This window comes from Eurosta solidaginis, chromosome 5, assembly GCF_040869045.1.
Source record: "Eurosta solidaginis isolate ZX-2024a chromosome 5, ASM4086904v1, whole genome shotgun sequence".
NCBI lineage: Eukaryota > Metazoa > Arthropoda > Insecta > Diptera > Tephritidae > Eurosta > Eurosta solidaginis.
In genome coordinates this window covers 166,431,844-166,451,386 of record NC_090323.1, presented here as the reverse complement: position 1 = coordinate 166,451,386, position 19,543 = coordinate 166,431,844, and the positions used below count along the sequence as shown (strand labels likewise).

The window sequence follows — 19,543 nt, the reverse complement described above, 5'->3', positions numbered from 1 at the left end:
GGCTCGCCGCTCGGTAGTGTTTGGCAAGCACTCCGAGTGTATTTCTGCCATGAAGAGCTCTCAGTCAAAGCTCATCTACCTTGCAGATGCCGTTCTAAAACGGCATAGAACTAATAGGTCCCGTCGCACCAATTTGTAGGAAAAATTAAAAGTTGCACGACGCAAATTGGAAGAGAAGCTCGGTCTAAAATCTTTTCGGAGGTTATCGCGCTTTACATTTATTTATTTTTAGTTGGAAAATTATAATAAAAACAAGTAAGGAAGGTTAAGTTCGGCTGTAACCGAACATTACATACTCAGTTGAGAGCTATGGTGACAACATAAGGGAAAATAACCATGTAGGAAAATGAACCGAGGGAAACCCTGGAATGTGTTTGTATGACATGCATATCAAATGAAAGGTATTAAAGAGTATTTTATGAGGGAGTGGGCCATAGTTCTACACGTGGACGCCATTTAGGGATATAGCCATAAAGGTGGATCAGGGTTGACTCTAGAATGCGTTTGTACGATATGGGTATCAAATTAAAGGTATTAATGAGGGTTTTAAATGGGAGCGGTGGTTGTTATATAGGTGGTCGCCTTTTCGAAATATCGCCATAAAGGTGGACCAGGGGTGACTCTAGAATGGATTTGTACGATATGGGTATCAAATGAAAGGTGTTAATGAGTATTTTAAAAGGGAGTAATCCTTAGTTCCATAGGTGGACGCCGTTTCGAGATATCGCCATAAAGGCGGGCCAGGGGTGACACTAGAATAATTTTGTACGATATGGGTATCAAATTAAAGGTATTAATGAGAGTTTTAAAAGGGAGTGGTGGTAGTTGTATATGTGAAGGCGTTTTCCAGATATCGACCAAAATGTGGACCAGGGTGACCCAGAACATTATCTGTTGGATACCGCTAATTTATTTATATATGTTATACCTGCCAAGATTTTAAGGGTTTTTTATTTCACCCTGCAGAACTATTTTATTTTCTTCTACTTAATATGGTAGGTGTCACAACCATTTTATAAAGTTTTTTCTAAAGTTATATTTCGCGTCAATAAAACAATCCAGTTACCTTACCATGTTTCATCCCTTTTTTCGTATTTGGTATAGAATTATGGCATTTTTTTCATTTTTCGTAATTTTCGATATCAAAAAAGTGGGCGTGGTCATAGTCGGATTTCGTTCATTTTTCATACCAAGATAAAGTGAGTTGAAGTAAGCACGTGAACTAAGTTCATTAAAGATATGTCGATTTTTGCTGAAGTTATCGTGTTAACGGCCATGCGGAAGGACAGACGGTCGGCTGTTTATAAAAACTGGGCGTGGCATCAACCGATTCCGCCCCTTTTCACAGAAAACAGTTAACGTCATAAAATATATGCCCCTACCAAATTTCAAAAGGATTGGTTAATTTTTGTTCGACTTATGGCGTTAAAAGTATCCTAGACAAATTAAATGAAAAAGGGCGGAGCCACGCCCATTTTGAAATTTTCTTTTATTTTTGTATTTTGTTGCACCACATCATTACTGGAGTTGAATGTTGACATAATTTACTTATATACTGTAAAGATATTAAATTTTTTGTTAAAATTTTACTTTAAAAGAATTTTTTTTAAAGTGGGCGTGGTCCTTCTCCGATTTTGCTAATTTTTATTAAGCGTACATAAAGTAATAGGAGTAACGTTACTGCCAAATTTCATTATGATATCTTCAACGACTGCCAAATTACAGCTTGCAAAACTTTTAAATTACCTTCTTTTAAAAGTGGGCGGTGCCACGCCCATTGTCCAAAATTTTACAAATTTTCTATTTTGCGTCATAAGTTCAACTCATATACCAAGTTTCGTCGCTTTATCTGTCTTTTGTAATGAATTATCGCACTTTTTCGGTTTTTCGAAATTTTCGATATCGAAAAAGTGGGCGTGGTTATAGTCCGATTTCGTTCATTTTAAATAGCTATCTGAGATGAGTGCACAGGAACCTACATACCAAATTTCATCAAGATACCTCAAAATTTACTCAAGTTATCGTGTTAACTGACGGACGGACGGACGGACGGACAGACGGACATGGCTCATTCAAATTTTTTTTCGATCCTGTTTATTTTGATATATGGAAGTCTATATCTATCTCGATTCCTTTATATATGTACAACCAACCGTTATCCAATCAAACTTAATATACTCTGTGAGCTCTGCTCACCTGAGTATAACAATGCCGAAATGTTTGTAAAACGATCGAAAAGAGAGAGCTTCATATGACCCCGAAGCAGTCCGAAGTAATAGCCTATTTTTGCACAATCCCGGAATAAGCGGAATTTTACTGAAACTGCCGCGAAATTATTCCAAAACGATTCACAAACATTCCCGAAATATAATAGTTCAGATATAGTACCGAATTAATCCCCAAGTTAGGTTAGGTTGAACTGGCCGGTCCACGAGGACCTCGCATAGACTGACTGAGTCCGTGGCGTTACCAGAAGTTTGTTTTAACGACCAGACTGAAAAACCCTATCAAAAACCAGGAGCTATGTTATAAAATAACTCCGTCCTATTGGCAAACACAGGAAGCTTCCTAGGACTTAAGCCACTTGCTGCTTCTATAATTAATCCCCAAGATCGTGACGAAGTAGTTTCGAAAATATCCTCATTAAAATCACAAAATTATCCGATATATTCCACAAAAAGATTCAAAAGCAACTCGTAAATAATTTCGAAATTTATCCCGAAAAGTACAACAGTCCCAGAAATCAAATGGTAGTTCTAAAATGACCCCGATGCAGTCCCAAACTGATATCTGAAACAATCTTTTGACTATCCTAATATTATCCTGAAGCTACCGCGAAATAGTTCCAACACGATCCTTAAAATATTACAGAAATTAGAGTCTTGGAATAGGCCCGAATAATTCTAAAAACCATCAAGAGGTTTTTCTAAAATTATTCCTAACACAATGTCGAAACAGTTTTGAAATAACACCGACTTAATCCAGAACACAATTCTGAAACTATCTTGAAATGATCCCGAATTGCTGCCATAATAGAAATAAATAATTACTAATAACCTAATAATTCCTAAGGAGTAATGAAGTCCCAAAAAATCTCTAATATAACCCCGAAAACATTCCTCAAATACTTCCAAAAAAGTGTTGGAATCCCAAAACAAAGCGGAACTGACTGGAAGATAATAACGCTATTATACCGAAATGATCCGGTGAAATAAGAGCCAAGGACCCCCACTATAGTATGTATATGATTTGTATATTTGTATCTTCTTTTATTTATGCCATTATGCTATGCGCGACTGAGTATAGAAGGAAAATTGATAGTAATAGAGAGAAGATGAAGTTGTAGAAACTCTAAAAACAATAAAAATGTATTACAAAAATAAAAGCAAAAACTAACCATATTATTTTAACAATGTCAGAAATATTCATTTGGTAGCAAACACATCATTCATATTCAAATTAACACCAAATTCTGAAAAGTCGTAATAATTGTATATTTTCACCATAAATGGTTTGACACTTCAAATTTCGTCGATAGCTTTAACAATATGCATATAATTATGCAATGTACCATATATATGTATGATATATATATGTAGATATGTATGTAGATATGTAGATATGAAGCTTCCGCAACTAATTCAAATTTAATGTTTATGTCCATTTAAGTGCTTTACATGCAAAAAAAAAAAAAAGTTGCTAATACAAATATACAAAAAACGCTATGAGAGCAAGGTGTAAAAATAACAATAAAATTTGCGGAAATGGTTTTATTCCTTAAGTGCAAATTTCAGTGGTTTCTTAAAACTTTATTTAATTGTTTGTTGAATGTTCAGTTGCAACTGAGAATGAAGTTTTGCATAAATTTGATAATGGTTAAATATTATAAAATAAGTGGGAAAAGTTGACATTTAGACGAAAACTTAAGACACAAAAGAACTTGGACTGGAATTGAATGACCAATAAGGTTTTACAACAGGAAAACTACCGGGCTGATAATAGAGTCATAAAACTTCTCTCAGAGGTTACAAAGGTTCAATTCATTTTCAAAATTTATAGCAAATGGCCAATTTTGTCTTTGAAAAAGGGCCGGATAAAAAGGGACTAAATGTGATAAGATTAGGTGGCAACTCGACTTGGAAATATTTTTGTAGAGCTTGTGTAAGTTTAGGAAGAGGGCTTGCATTACGATCAGACACCTTTTGTGCACGCGCCCCTACGCCATACTTAGACTTCTGATATTGGGAGTGTCACAGCTATCGGATCTCAAGTCAGTAAGTAACATAGGTACCAGGAGGCTTCTAGTATTTTCCAAGAGTACGGGTTAGGGGGGCTTAGAATATATTCGCGGTAGGTATGCCTGTCGTAAGAGGCGACTGAAATAACAAATTCATTCAAGGGGTTGTGTGGCACAACCCTCTCAACGGGTTACCAGCGCAATATATAGCTTCTCCAACCCAAATGTCAACCTCGCCTACCCGTGGCGAATCCTGTTTCATTAACAGCTGAGGCTCTGGCGACCCCGAACTCCTGATGGATCTAGGGGTGGGAGGACGGAATGGCCTAGAAAGTTGCATGTGTTCATACCAAATCGTTCCCGAGATGCTCGGGCTAGTACCTTTATGGTGCTTGTTACCGGAACGTACCGGATCTGCATCCGGCAAAGGACCATCAACATCGATAACACTCCCCAAGGCTTCGGGAAGTGTCCTTATCGCTACAGCAACAACAACAACAACAAGCTCGTAGTAGGTGACTATTTTAAGGGAATATCCAAAATAACTAACTGCAAGTCAACTATAAAAAAGTATGCATCAAACTAGTTGCCATTGATGTAACCCCCACTCACTACTTTTTGATTATCATATCATGCAGGGCCAACTACACTTGACTTTTTTTCAGCCATAGCCATAAAAATAATCAGATCTTGTCAAAGAACATAATCAAATACCTAATAATGTGCGCTAGTTTATTAGATTTCCAGCAACCCTGAAGGATATTTAGTAACTAGTGATACAAATTTCTGCTTCAGGACTAGACCTAAAGCACCGAATTATAACAAGTTCGATAGTATCTAGATTTTCGCTAGTTCAAACCAATAGAAAATGTAATGCAGCGGGGGACAATTTAACTAGTAATGGTTCCGAATGCACTAGTGTAGAATTAGACATTATCCCTACATGGTAGCTCTAATTTCTTTTACTGCAAGGTTTGTTTCGATTGGGTATGCTAAAAGAATATTTTCCCGTTAACCTTTGCAATAATACGACGTAAACGGTTATGGTTTTTACATTCCAAATGCAAATATAAACATTTCTAATTTCTGTGGAATATTTAAATTTCTTGTATTCCTGTAAGTATCCAATTGCTATAATATGCAAAAAAAAATAGTTTTGCTTGGTGGTCCAGGGATCGTGAAAATTAAAAACGTTCTCTGAACTTTTAAATTCTGCTTTCGATTTTTAAGGAATTTTCGTATAACCTAGAAAGCTGATATTTTGAACAGAGCTACGGAATTTCTTGGGTTGGAATATTTAGGATACAAGAGTTTTCTAGTTGGGACAGGGATCAAGATATTAACAGATATTTAGAAAGTACATTTACAACATGTGGAATGTTGTGATAGCTGTTTGAGTAGATCTGCGTCCTTGAACTAAGAATATACTTCAGAACCCCATGGCAATATAACAAACAAATTTTTGCTGGGTGATACTGGGATGGTGAAAATTCAAAATATCAGCAGAACTTGGAAATTTTGCGTCTAAGTGTATAAAAACTTTCCCATAACCCTGAGACACAACAACAAAGCTTCGGGCTCTGGCTGGTTTCAATATTTAGGATAAAAATTTTTCCAAATGGGGCATGGATAGAGAAATTATAAGGAAAGTCCGTTTAAAATAAGTGGAATCTTGCGGCCGCTAGTTATCCTTTCCGCGGTGAGTTATATACCGGAAGAGCTTCTGGTGAAGCCTGGGAGATATATCAGGCTAAAACAGTTGTGATCCGGCTTGAAGAATTTTACAAAAATCCTGGACAAACAGTCTTTACAGACAACTTTTTGACTTCTTTGAATCTTTCAAAGTAACATATGAAATGAAACCTAGGCCTTGTCTGTACCCTATCTAAAAATAAGCCATATATCTCAGCACAGTCTAAAGGTGGAACAGGGGTGACTCTAGAATGCGTTTGTACGATATGGGTATCAAATGAAAGGTGCTAATGATTATTTAAAAGGCAGTGGGTCTTAGATATATAGGTGGAAGACTTTTCGAGATATCGCCAAAAAGGTGGGCCAGGGGTGACTTTATAATGGGTTTGTACGATATGGGTATCAAACGAAAGGTATTAATGAGGGTTTTAAAAGGGAGTGGCCCTTGGTTGTATATGTGAAGTCGTTTTCGAGATATCGACCGAAATGTGGATCAGGGTGACCCCGAACATCATCTTTCGGGTATCGCTAATTTATTTATATATGTAATACCACGAACAGTATTCCTGCCAAGATTCCAAGGGCTTTTGATTTCGCCCTGCAGAACTTTTTCATTTTCTTCTACTTGATATGGTAGGTGTCACACCCATTTTACAAAGTATTTTCTAGAGTTATATTTTGCATCAATAAACCAATCCAATTACCATCTTTCACCCCTTTTTTCATATTTGGTACAGAATTATGGCATTTTTTTCATTTTTCGTAATTGTCGATATCGCAAAGGGGGCGTGGTCATAGTCGGATTTCGGCCATATTTTATACCAAGATAAAGTGAGTACAGATAAGTACGTGAACTAATCTTAATTAAGATATATCGATTTTTGCTTAAGTTATCGTGTTAACGGCCGAGCGGAAGGACAGACGGTCGACTGTGTATAAAAACTGGGCGTCGCTTGAACCGATTTCGCCCATTTTCACGGAAAAAAGTTGTCGTCATAGGATCTATGCACATACCAAATTTCACAAGGATTGGTAAATTTTAGTTCGATTTATGGCCTTAAAAGTATCCTAGACGAATTAAGTGAAAAAGGGCGGAGTTGCGCCCATTTTGAAATTTTCTTTTATCTTTGTATTTTGTTGCACCATATCATTACTGGAATAGAATTTTGACATAATTTACTTTTATACTGTGAAGATATTAAATTTTTTGTTAAAATTTTACTTTAAAAAAATTTTTTTTTTAAGTGGGCGTGGTCCTTCTCCGATTTGCTAATTTTTATTAAGCGTACACATAGTAATAGGAGTAAGGTTCCTGCCAAATTTCATCATGATATCTTCAACGACTGCCAAATTACAGCTTGCAAAACTTTTAAATTACCTTCTTTGAAAGTGGGCGGTGACACGCCCGTTGTCCAAAATTTTTCTAATTTTCTATTTTGCGTCATAAGGTCAACGCACCTACCAAGTTTCATCGCTTTATCCATCTTTGGTAATGAATTATCGGACTTTTTCGGGTTTTCGAAATTTGGACCTTTTTCGGGTTTTCGAATTTTCGATATTGAAAATTTGGGCGTGGTTATAGTCCAATTTCGTTCGTTTTAAATAGCGTTCTGGGATGAGCGCCCGGAAACTGCGTACCAAATTTCATCAAGATACCTCAAAATTTACTCAAGTTATCGTGTTTACAGACGGACGGACATGGCTAAATGAATTTCTTTTTTCACCCAGATCATTTTGCTATATAGAAATCTATATCTATCTCGATTAGTTTATGCCGTTGCGGATTACCATTATGCGAACAAAATTAATATACTATGTGAGCTCTGCTCAGCTGGGTATAAAAATGGCATAATTTTTACCAACATGTAAAACAAAGTTCAGGATGGCAGATTTGTATCCCTGTTACTGGCATGTTGTCTACATAGTTGCTGTAGTTTTAAGTCAAGTAACGCCTGCATTATTTCGATTTTGCGGGCCACCTTCCCAACTATACTGTACACAACTTTAACATCAGCATTGCGCAATGATAGATATGTGGAATGATGAGAAGAGTTACTTATCTAAAGATTAATTCACATATCTCAATCGGAACTGCATATTTATCAAGATGAAAGATGACACCCTCAGCAACTTTTGCTAAGAAGTCATAATTCTCTAAACAAATAATTTATAGCATCCTTAAAAAAAGTTTTCGTTTTTATACCCTTCGACACGGGGATATACCTAAAAGTGTTTTAGCATATAAATGTTTATGGGCGTATGCATTTGTTGTATCAAATATTATTAAATGCAAGCAATAAATTCTCGCTTATCAAGACTCCCTTTTTCAGGCGCCACACCGTTAAAGATCCACCACACTTGGCATTATTTTATCTCTAAACTATAGCGAATTGCATATTATCACAGAACTCACGTAGATATACGTAAGTAATTGTTCTCAAAAATAAACAAGTATGCAACTATGTGAATACTAGATTATACATTTTACTTGTACATATGTACATATATGCAAACATCCTAACGAGCATATAAACAAACAAATATGCATATGACTTGTAAATAAAATAAATTACATGACAGCGACATACTACAAAAACAACTTTCATTCATATTTTGAAAGTGCACTTGAATTGGATTACATATAAGTATGTATGTATCTACATATATTTACATGTAAATTTACTGTGCGATGTGAATACATACCGTGTAGGGAATTAAAGAAAATATGAACAAAATTTCTTATTTAAAAGAGAAATTAGTTCGACTATAACCAGCTACACTGACAACACACCGTTGGGTATTGAACCAAACCAATTTTTTTGATGAGATTGATTTATTAGAAGAAAAAAAACTATTCCCCGTTTCTCGAAGTAAGAGTTCCAAAAATAAGGGCATAATCGTAGCAAAATTAAAGTGGGTGCTAAAGTTGTCGCCAGATTTTTTGTCAGATAGCTTAAGGAAAGTATGTAAAGAAGCTGACATAAACTTGAACTCGTACTTTGAATATGACAATCATATAAGCATATTTTACTACAATTTAAAAATGAACAAGTAAGAACGGTTGTGGAAATTTCAAAAATTCATAAATATACATATATGACCCTACTTGACGATTTTTTCAGACGGTAATTTAAGAATATGTGTAACCATCCTGTGAACTTCTAGCTGTTAAAGTGGGGAACAAATTGAGAAAACCCTCTCATTTGAATAATCGGTTGTATGGTATACCTATTATATATATATGACCGATCTTGACAATTTTTTCAGACAACAATGTATGCCTTATGTCTATACATTCTGTGAGATTTCAATCATATATCTGTTAAATGAGGAATAAATAAGACAAGACACTTTTTCGAAAACTCGGTTGTGTGGGTGCTATATTGGTTCGATTTGGTCGGTTCAGACAAATGATTAATCGGACGCCCAAATATACCCGCTCACCAAATTTCATCACGATATCTCAAAAATTGAGGGACTAATTTCCATTAAAACATACGGACAGGTGAACAGACAGACAGATGGACAGACGATGAGTGCTTACAGGAGTCCCTGTCTTGGCAGACCTACCTCCGGTGTAAAACACAGATCAATGTCCGTTGATCTTCGGCCCAACAAGTTGGTACCAATCGGTGAGCTGGGGTGTTCAAGTCAACCAGCCTTGGTTTGGCCGAGGAGGACTATCCATCCTCATCTTCCATTTTCGGGTAATGGCACCCGGTTGCACGGCAACTCCACCGCGAGTTCCGTGCTTGCCTCAGAATCCCTCTTTCATTGATTTTGATATCTCAGTATCTGATTATAAGTCCTCGACATCGCTTGAGGCCACACTACGTTGACAAACATTGTGTGCCATATTGTGCTACTATTTGCTTCCATTTTTGCTACTATTATTTCACTCAATTACGCAACAATTATGCTCCATTTTGCCTACAATTACACTCCTACCACAACTAAAGGGATGTGTCCAACCTTTTCCGCTCACAGACCTGTAAGTACCGAGTACCTGCCCCAGCAACGTCTTTGCATTGCAGTCCGCCGCACTGCAGTGATTTGACAGCGTCAAATCTTGCCACATTTTTGGATGTGGCCATCCATTCCGCGAACGCCTCCTATTCGCTTACGTAGTCTAAAGCAGCTTCAAACATCTCAAAAGACGAGATGAGCACCGGCCCACTCGTACAATTATCGATTGTTTTTCGGCTGACGAAAGACATGCGTTTCTTCACCATCTTTCGTCACCGTTTTTCAGCATATATAACCGGCATCTCCGGTTGCCACAATTAAGGGATGTGACCAACCTTTCATCTGCCCCTCAGGGTCAGTTTCTCAATGAAATTGGGACTGCTGTGGCAAGCATGAGACCGAATTCCCTTGGGTTTGCACGCCCCAAGGGAAAACAAGTCTACTCAGAGCGTGTGTCATAAGTGAACTCTATTTGAAACCACAACCACCGCGATGCTCCCACAAGGGGGCCATCCCAGGACAGGAGGTGAAACATGAATACAAAGCATCGTTCGATGCTGTGCATCAGATCACACTGGCTTCTCGTGCCCCCGCGGTAGCAGTATTTATAAAGACCTTGCCTAGGGTCCCACTGGGTGATACCCGCGTCCACCCTGCTACCTTTCGAGTAAAACACCTTACTCATGGATTGGGTACCCATGATATTATGGTCGCCTTTTATGACCGGTATACCTACCGTGGGCATATTCTAACCCCTAACCCACAGGGGGAAAACAGATGGACAGGCGGATATGGCTAAATCAACTCGTCATCCTGATCATATTGGTGTACTCTTCCCCTTTAAGGACTTACAAATTTTGAAATTCGTGCCAAGCTTATTTAATAATTTCATTTCCAACTTCTTTTTTTATTTGGTCTCCCCAAAACCATCGGGGAGTGTTTTTATTGCTACAACAACAACATCAAAATGGGTAATAATTTAATCTTTTATTATCTGCTTATTATCGAAAGCGGATCATTATGTTTTTATCGGTCTCTTATGTCCGAGTCATCGGCTTCATATTGGTTTCTATTCAGCTTGTTATCGACGGCTTACAGATGAGTTAAAGCTTTATATTGAAGTTTCATGCGTATCTATTTTTTAATAAATCGATAACACGCCTAGTATAAATTGGTAACATTCGGACAAGATTTCGATAACTTTTTAGTAGAAAATCGATAACATTTTGTTAAGGGTTACATTTTAGTAGCATTTTGGGAAAAAATCAATAATTTTTCTAATGTAAGCTTTTCGTTGACAAATCGAAAACATTTGATAAAAACTCAGTAACTTGGGTTACAAATCAATAACTGTTTTATAAAAAAATCGACCACACCCCGATAAAAAAAATGGATAACATTCGATAACATGCTGGTATTTTTTCGATCGATAACAAGCCGATAATCCGTCAATAAAAAAAGCGATAGCTCATTTACACCCTTTCAACTCCTTTCCTTGCCTTATTTTGATTTTCTGCCTGATTTGCAGTACTTTTGAAGGTGTGAGTGTCATATTACGCTCACATTCTGTATTTCCTCATACCGAGCGCAAAGACGTTTGCACATCAATAACCGCTCGCAATAAGATAACCGGTGCCGAAAAAAAGTCGCCAGTTCGGAAAAATTAACCGGTTCCAAAATATTTTTCGGTTCCGGAAAAGTAACCGGTTGCAAGAAAGTAAGCGGTTACCATAAAATAAATAGTTTCTAAATACAGTCCTATTAAAGTTTCGAAGCTTTATGAGAATTTTTTAAGAAAACAGTCATCATTGGTTGGTTCCAGAGTAGTTCCTATAAAATAACTAGATATGAGGAAAACTTTGAGATTCTTGGATGATTTAGAAAAATAAATAAATGTAAGATGCTATAACCTCTGAAGACATTTTAAACCAAGCTTCTCTTCCAATTTGCATCGCGATCCTTTAAATTTTTCCTACAAATTGGCGGGACGGGATCTACTTCTTTTATGCTGACTCCGAACAGCATCTGGAACACAAATCAGTTTTCATTGAGAAGCTTTTCATAGCAGAAATACACTCGGAATGCTTGCCAAACACTTCCGAAGGGCGACCCCGCTTAGAAAAATTTTCTTCTAATTGAAAAAACTTGTTTCTAAAATTTTAATGTTGATGTGGATGATTTAGGACCAACGAAAAATTAATAGCAAGCGAACAAGATACAAACTGAGCAACCAAAAAAAAGGTCGAAACCTTGGAAAATGTTAAGTAAAAGTGATGTATATTGGAAAGGTTTTCCGTCATCTCTTGTCAAGTTTGGTTTGGAGATAAACCGATTTTGGGCGTTCCACCCTATAGGAAAATCAACAAAAGAAAACTAATAAAGTTAAAGTGACTGATACGTAAATGGCTGTAATGCCCTAGTAAGGTTTACAAATAAATACACTAAAAGTCTGCTCTTATGAAACTTGGGATTTTTCCTACAGGGTGTAAATGAATTTCAAATTATGTTTCTAAAAATATACATATATCTTTGTATGTTTACAAATACAGTTGTATGCATGCTAATAGCACACGTGCACACATATGGCATACATCACTTATTGGATTGCACGACTAAACATACATAAATAGATGAGTCGCGTCAAAGAAACCAACACCACTAATTGTCGGTTACAACATGCTATCCCTTATATCAATCTCGTCCCACCTCTTCCACCTATGCATAGTTAGCGGCTGTTAGCAAGTGTTAGTAGCACAGCCAATTTAGCTGGTAACCAATCTGGCATAAATACCACTTACATAGAAGAAGAAGACAACCGCGCGCGGTTGGCATAACAAAAACACAGTGCAGTCAGGGCAATTTTCGGCAATATGCTCTTGAAACCGCACATTTAAGCACAAATGGCTTGCGTTACGGAAACCCTCCTGATGGACATTCTTATACAATTAAACATGAGTGCTATTAGCCACACTTATTTTCTCTTTCAATAAAATGAAAGAGTTTTTATTATAAATCACATACCTACTTTTATTTAAATTTTTTTATAAGTGATTTGTGACAGCCCAAAAGGCAATTTTTCAACAATGAAATAGACTGCAAATGGATCTAACATATTTCAAATATTAATGATTTCAACATATTAAATAAAAAAAATAAATAAATTAATTTCTTATACGAATTTGTTACGCATTTCAAATGGTAACTAAATTATAAACTAAGAGCTAACTATACAGCGAAGTGAGCACTGTCTTCGGATGTACCATGAAATTATAATAAACATTCAAAAAGCCCAAAATAAAACAGAAAGAAGAACTTATAATTTTCATGAATGTGATCGAATCCTTACGATTAATTAACTCAAACCCATACTGTATCAATCAGTTATATATTTCAAAGCGCATCGGCTTAATATTCCCAAGAGGGGACAACAAAAATCATAATGCCGATTTCACACGTGGACTAATGAAATAATAGTCAAGTTTTACTACATTAAAGCCCTTATTGAACTCATTCTTTTATACAAAATACAAATTCTTAATTATCTAATTATTGCTTTGTTGAATGCCTAACGGAATGAAAAATCTAGTCGATTTTGCTTAGTATTTCGGATTTTATTGTCACTATAACAAATGGCAATCAAAATTAAATTATTTTCAATAAATTATGAAAAGTAGTAAAACACCTGCAAATTCATTTTTTTTGCAACATTTGCACCAAAATATTGTCTTTAGAGCCGTTTATCCATTTTAAGTATTTTTTGTGAAAATCATAATAGTTTTTTGGGGTTGCCATTATTTCCATTTTTTTAACAGTTAACCTTCATGTAACCGGCACTTTACATTTGTATAAAATTTGGAAAACAATCAAATAATATAAGAAATATCCCTAACAGCAAGCCCCGCGGTTTTCAGTAGCTTCCTTATTATCAATTCCAAGTCGATTTGAGTCGTGTGCATAAAATCATTCAAACTATTATTACCCCGACCCTCAGACTCTACTTGAAACAAATATCACCTCTCAGTCGATAATATACATTTGTAGACATGACATAAGATATTATCGTACTCAAAGTTTCACTGGGATAGGCAAGTTGTCCATTGTATGATGCCTTAGCCGGACTGTGTAGCTCCCGCCTATGTGTCTGAGAGCTTTATGGCTTCATAGGAGAGCGGTGAATTTCGGTTGCCAAGAAGCTGCCCACTTCGGGTTCCAATTCCAATCCCACTTACACTCCCACACCCATTCCTACTCTCACCCCCAATCCTAATTATGAAACTTATGCAGGTACAAATTTTAAACTCGCACCCATTTTTATATATAAACGCCAGTAAACAGAAGCATTTGTCATATTGTAGCGTCCGCAAAAAGGATGTGTATCTCCTTGCCTATCTCTCCTTCTCTTTATGTTTGATCGTTTTCTCTTCTCTGCATCTTTGGCCTTTCACTCTCACGATTTTTCTCTTCTTAAACTTCCCCTTATTTTAGTTCATCTCTTTTCTTTCTTTTCCTCCCCCCCCTTTCTATCTTACAATCGAAATTTCTACATTTTTAACCCAATTTCTTATTCCCACTTCCTATCAACTCCCTCACCCTCTCCCTTTTTAATTCCTCTGCCCCTCGGTATCAATAATCCCAAAGCGAAATCAAAAATTCAACTTCTTGGTAAACTGACTTATGTGAACTGGCTGCCCAGCCCTCCCTTTTTGTTTATCGTAGATTTTCAGAGCCAAAATCGAATCACGCCGAGCTAAGCTCGGTCTCCCAGCAACTTTTTCCTCAGCCACCGCAGAATAATCTCCTACATTTTGTACCAACAAATTTTAAATTTCTTCTTATAAAACGAGAAAAGAACTTCATGGTTGTTATCTAAAGTTTTTTTGTTTAAGACAAATTTGTCGGAAGGAAATATAAAGCGGTAGCATTTGCATGCTACTAAAATTTCAATGACATTGCAACAATATCTCCCTCAAAAGCGGAAAGCTAAGACATTGCACTGAGGTAGGTATTACTACAATAACACCGTTGAACAAAAATCGATTTATTTTTTCAATATTAACTGCAACCATAGTATTTTCAGAACTTTTTGTCTAGTCTAACTCAGCTCTTTGTTAGTTGCACTTAAAGATTAAGAACTAGGGGATGGGGGTGGGATGGCTGGAAGCTTAAATGTGGTCACATTAAATAGTTACCGAGATGGTTGGGCTTGTACCTTAATGATCATTGTTACCGGAACGTAGTGGATCTATCCACCAAAGGGCCATCAACACCAATAGCACTCACAAAAAACCTTCGAGGAGGGGAATTGTATTATTTTTATGATTTAATGTAGTAGTTTAGTTGTTTGGATGTCTTAATGTGGTGATGTCCAAATCTTTTCCTTTCTGACTTGATACGCTACAAGGCCTGATTGGATCCCGATAAAATTTAGCACACCAATACGGCATAAATATAATTTCAAGTCTGTTTTGGGTCATTCTAGGGCATTTGTTGATATTTTTATACTTTTCAAAGCAGTTTTGGGAATATTTTCAGGATCATTTTTTATTATTTCCGGACTACTCGCGACTATTTCAGGGCTTTTTCGATATCACATCGGAACTGTTTCGGGATTTTAGTAAGGATCATTTCACAATTTATTGGGGATAGTTCCCGAGTAACTTTGGATATATTTTCGTGATCCGTTCGCTATTATTTTTTAGGTATTATTTTCGTGCTCGCATTGGGACTTTGTCGTTATGTACTAACTTTTTACTATTTGCTGACTATTTCGCGATCAATTCGTGTTATTACGGCATTAATTTCGAGGTAATTTCGAGACTATTTCGGTATCGGTTTTAAACCATTTGGAGATTATTTCGGGATCAATTCCGGTCTATTTCTGGGCTGTTTCATTATCAGATCGGAACTATTTCGGTATAACTGCAGGGGCCGCACTACTTCGGTAATATTATAGAAATTATTTTGTTATTAGAAAAACGTTTTTTTCCAAATCATTACAACTGCGAGTTTTTCATACCATATCAAGAATCTTTTGTGTGTGGGAGAACCAGCAATGTTTGCAAATTGGTCAGCCTATGATTTTCAATTTTCGATACAACAAAATTAGCTGTGTTATTTTCTTTATGCGGCTCAATTTAGTCATATTAAATCGTTCCCGAGATGGTTCGGCTTTTACCGGAACGTAGCAGAACTCTCCGTCAATAGACCATCAACATCAAAAATACTCCCCAAAGTCTCCGGGGAGTGTCTTTATCACTATAAAAACAACAACAACAACCGTTGACACAAAGACCCCACGTACCCTCTTTAAATAAAAAAGAGCTTAGACATGCTGAATAACAAGTTTTCCCGCAAACGTTGTATGTGTTGCGGCTTCAATGTGGTCATATTAAATCGTTCCCGAGATGGTTCGGCTTTTACCGGAACGTAGCAGGACTCTCCGTCAATAGACCGTCAACATCAATAACACTCCCCAAAGTCTTCGGGGAGTGTCTTTATCGCTACAAAAACAACAACAACAACCATTGACACAAAGACCCCACGTAACCTGCTTAAATAGAAAAGAGCTTAGACATGCTGAATAACAAGTTTATCCCGCAAACGTTGTATATGTCAAATCCCTCTTTTTGGAATACACCATGTTGCAAAATCGGTGTTGCAGTGTATTGAGCGAGTAGAAATTGTCGCATAAGTAATAGCGCAGAATCGCTTAGGCAGTCTCCCCTCCACTGTGCTTACAAGCTTCACTACTTAATATACGGAATACATTGCATCAAAGCTAATTGACACTTATCGCTTGCAATTATCTGCCTAATAATTTTAGCTTAGATTGGAATCAAACTCTTGAGCGCGTTCTTTTTTTTCACTATTCGTTTGTTCCCGTTTTGTTATCTGCGTTAATATTTTTTCTCTGTAGGTGTTTTTGCATTATATTTACTTATCAAATTTGTTGTTGTTATTTTAGTTCCGCTTTGATATCTTTATTTAAGAATTTACTCTTTGTAAGTAACATAATTTTGCTATTTATTATTTGTTTTTTTTTTTTTGCTTTAATCTTCAACGTTGTAAGTTAATGAGAATTTTATTGACTCTGTCTTAGCATAAGGCATTCTTAAAAGTTTCTTGTTTTTATTGCTTTACATTTCCCTTACCAAATTAGCATTTTATATTTGTATCTAAATTCGTTGGATTTTGTTCTATTCTTTTTATTTGCAGATTTTTGTATAATTTCTAACTTTTCGTGTATTTAGTGTCGTTGTTGTTTGGTCAGTGGTATAAGAACTGGATTTAGTTAAATTAACTGCCTGTAAACTTTGTAGCAGAAACAGTCATTTGTTTCAAATTTAATCTCAATTCAATGCTAAATAGTCTACCAAATTTGGCATGCTTTAAAAATATTTAAAATATTTAAATTAAAAAATTCTATAAAAATGCTACTAATTTTTGTCCATAGATCAGGTTTCAAATAGGTTGATGTCGAGTTTTCATCTAAAGTAATAGATATTGTAGATAACTAAAAAACACACTTGAATTTCTATCAGATCAGATAAATTGGTATCTGTATTGGGAAAATGGGGTTCAATCGGGCTGATTTCAAGATTAATTCAGATTAATTTGCGGTATCATATTGGAACTATGTCTAGGTTTTTCAGGATCTGTCTCTTATTTTTTCGGAACAGTGTCATGATAATTTTGGAATAGTTTTCAAGATAACTCCAATAATTTTCGGCCCTTTTCGAAGTTACTTCAGAATTTTTTTTTACTATTTTCAGGCTCGTTTTAATTCCTATTAAAATTTCGGAATTTGGGGACAGTTTCGAAATAGTTCGGAAGTTTTTCGTAATTATTACAGCAATACCTCTGCAACATATCGGATTTGTTTTCATAATCGAGTCAATAGATTTTGGAATAAGTTTTGGGCCATATCGGAGTAATTTCAGGAAAATCGTGACCACAAATACATGTATCATTTCGAGGTTTTCTCTTTCGCAATTCTAGATAGTTTCGGAACCAATTCGGGGTTTCTTTGAGTCCATACTCCCAATAAAGTCAATTTTAAAGTTATCATAACTCTTAATCTGATTCAGGACCTTCGGCATATAGTAGCAAAGCTATCAGCTCTAGAAGCGTCAAAGAGATAGTGATTTTAGAAATCTCTTTGCACGAGGACTTTGTAATAAGGACTTTAAGGTTTATTACATAAATTCTTGTGATATGGAGGTGGAGTGCTCTCACACCTCATATCCTGGGTTCAGGTCATGGAAAAAAGAACAGCATAAATACTTCAGAAAACGTTTTTCTATGCGTGATCGCTCCTCTGCAGTGATTTGGCAAACACTGTATTTCTGCCATTGAAAGCTTTTCAGAGAAAATTTATATGCCGGATTGGGGAGGAATGATTAAAAATAGAATAAAATTTAGTATGCGAATTAAATTGGGAATCCGAATTAGAATGAGAATGTGATACAGAATAAGGATGATAATGAAATGGGCATGAAGATGCGATTGAGCATGAGAATGAAGATGGAAATGAGAATTAGAATGGGAATGAGAAAAATAGTAAGAATGAGATTAAGAGTGAGTATGAGGATAGAGACGAGAACAGAAGGCTCATTAGTACAGAAAGCTATGGATTTAATTTCTCTACAATACATTTAAACATACAAAATCTATTGCAAAGAATAGAGAATATCTTTTCAGATGATAGCCCCAGTTTTTTTTTTTTTTTTTTTTTGGTTGCGGCTACCAATTAGCGTTTGGGAGTCGATATCGAATATTTTCCGGCAGCGTCTAATAAATTTTTCCAAGTTGTAGAAATTAAATTGTCATCAAGCTAACAGAGTATTTAAAACCTAACCGAATAAATGTTATTTATGATTTATTTGAACTATTTTACATTTGTACCAATTTCTTTGGATGACATCCTAATTAAAATATTTTATACATAAATGTGATAATTTAGTGATTTGGATGTCTGAATGCTGTGATGTTCAAAATAATTTTCTTTGTGACTTAATACGCCGGAAGCCTACACGGTTCTTGATGAAATTTGGCATATGAATAGGGCATTGATATCAGTATTATTTTCGATATCATTTCGGAACAATTTGTGGGGGATATTTTTGATAATTTCGTGAGTTTTTCAGGATATCTTCAGGAAAATTTTCGGAATCATTTCGCGACTTTAGCGAAATCATCTCTGGTCTTTTTCGATAGTTTATTAGGAATCTTTGTGCCATTAAGACCACATGCCCTAATCTACAATAAATCGTCTATATATAATCTACGTGTTTACATCCCTATCCCTAGGAACTAGATTATTCTCTGTCAAGTTTTTAAATTCCCTTTTATTTTGTGCTTCCAATTAGAGATTACACTCTAGAGGTGGAGCTTTTTCTATGAAAAAAAGTCCGCATACCTAAAATTTGATCATAATTACCGATTATCGAAGCGAAAAATTTATGTGCGAAATCTATGTAGTTATATAATTAACGATTAGGAGTTAAGTACGAAAATTATGATAATCTCGTTATATGTAAACTAAGTCGGCATTATGTTCGATATTACATCTATATCATTTTATGTCCGTTTCGGGATAAATTTGGGTTTTTAAGGCATTATTTTCGAGCTAATTTTGGGACTGTTTCT

The 19,543-nt window shown here is 35.9% G+C and overlaps 1 protein-coding gene across 14 annotated transcripts in view; it reads right to left on the bottom strand.

Annotated features, from left to right (window-relative positions):
• Nucleotides 1-19,543, bottom strand: part of LOC137233656 (collagen alpha-1(XV) chain-like) — a 1,316,768-nt gene that overhangs the window by 1,171,053 nt on the left and 126,172 nt on the right. The window lies entirely within an intron of this gene.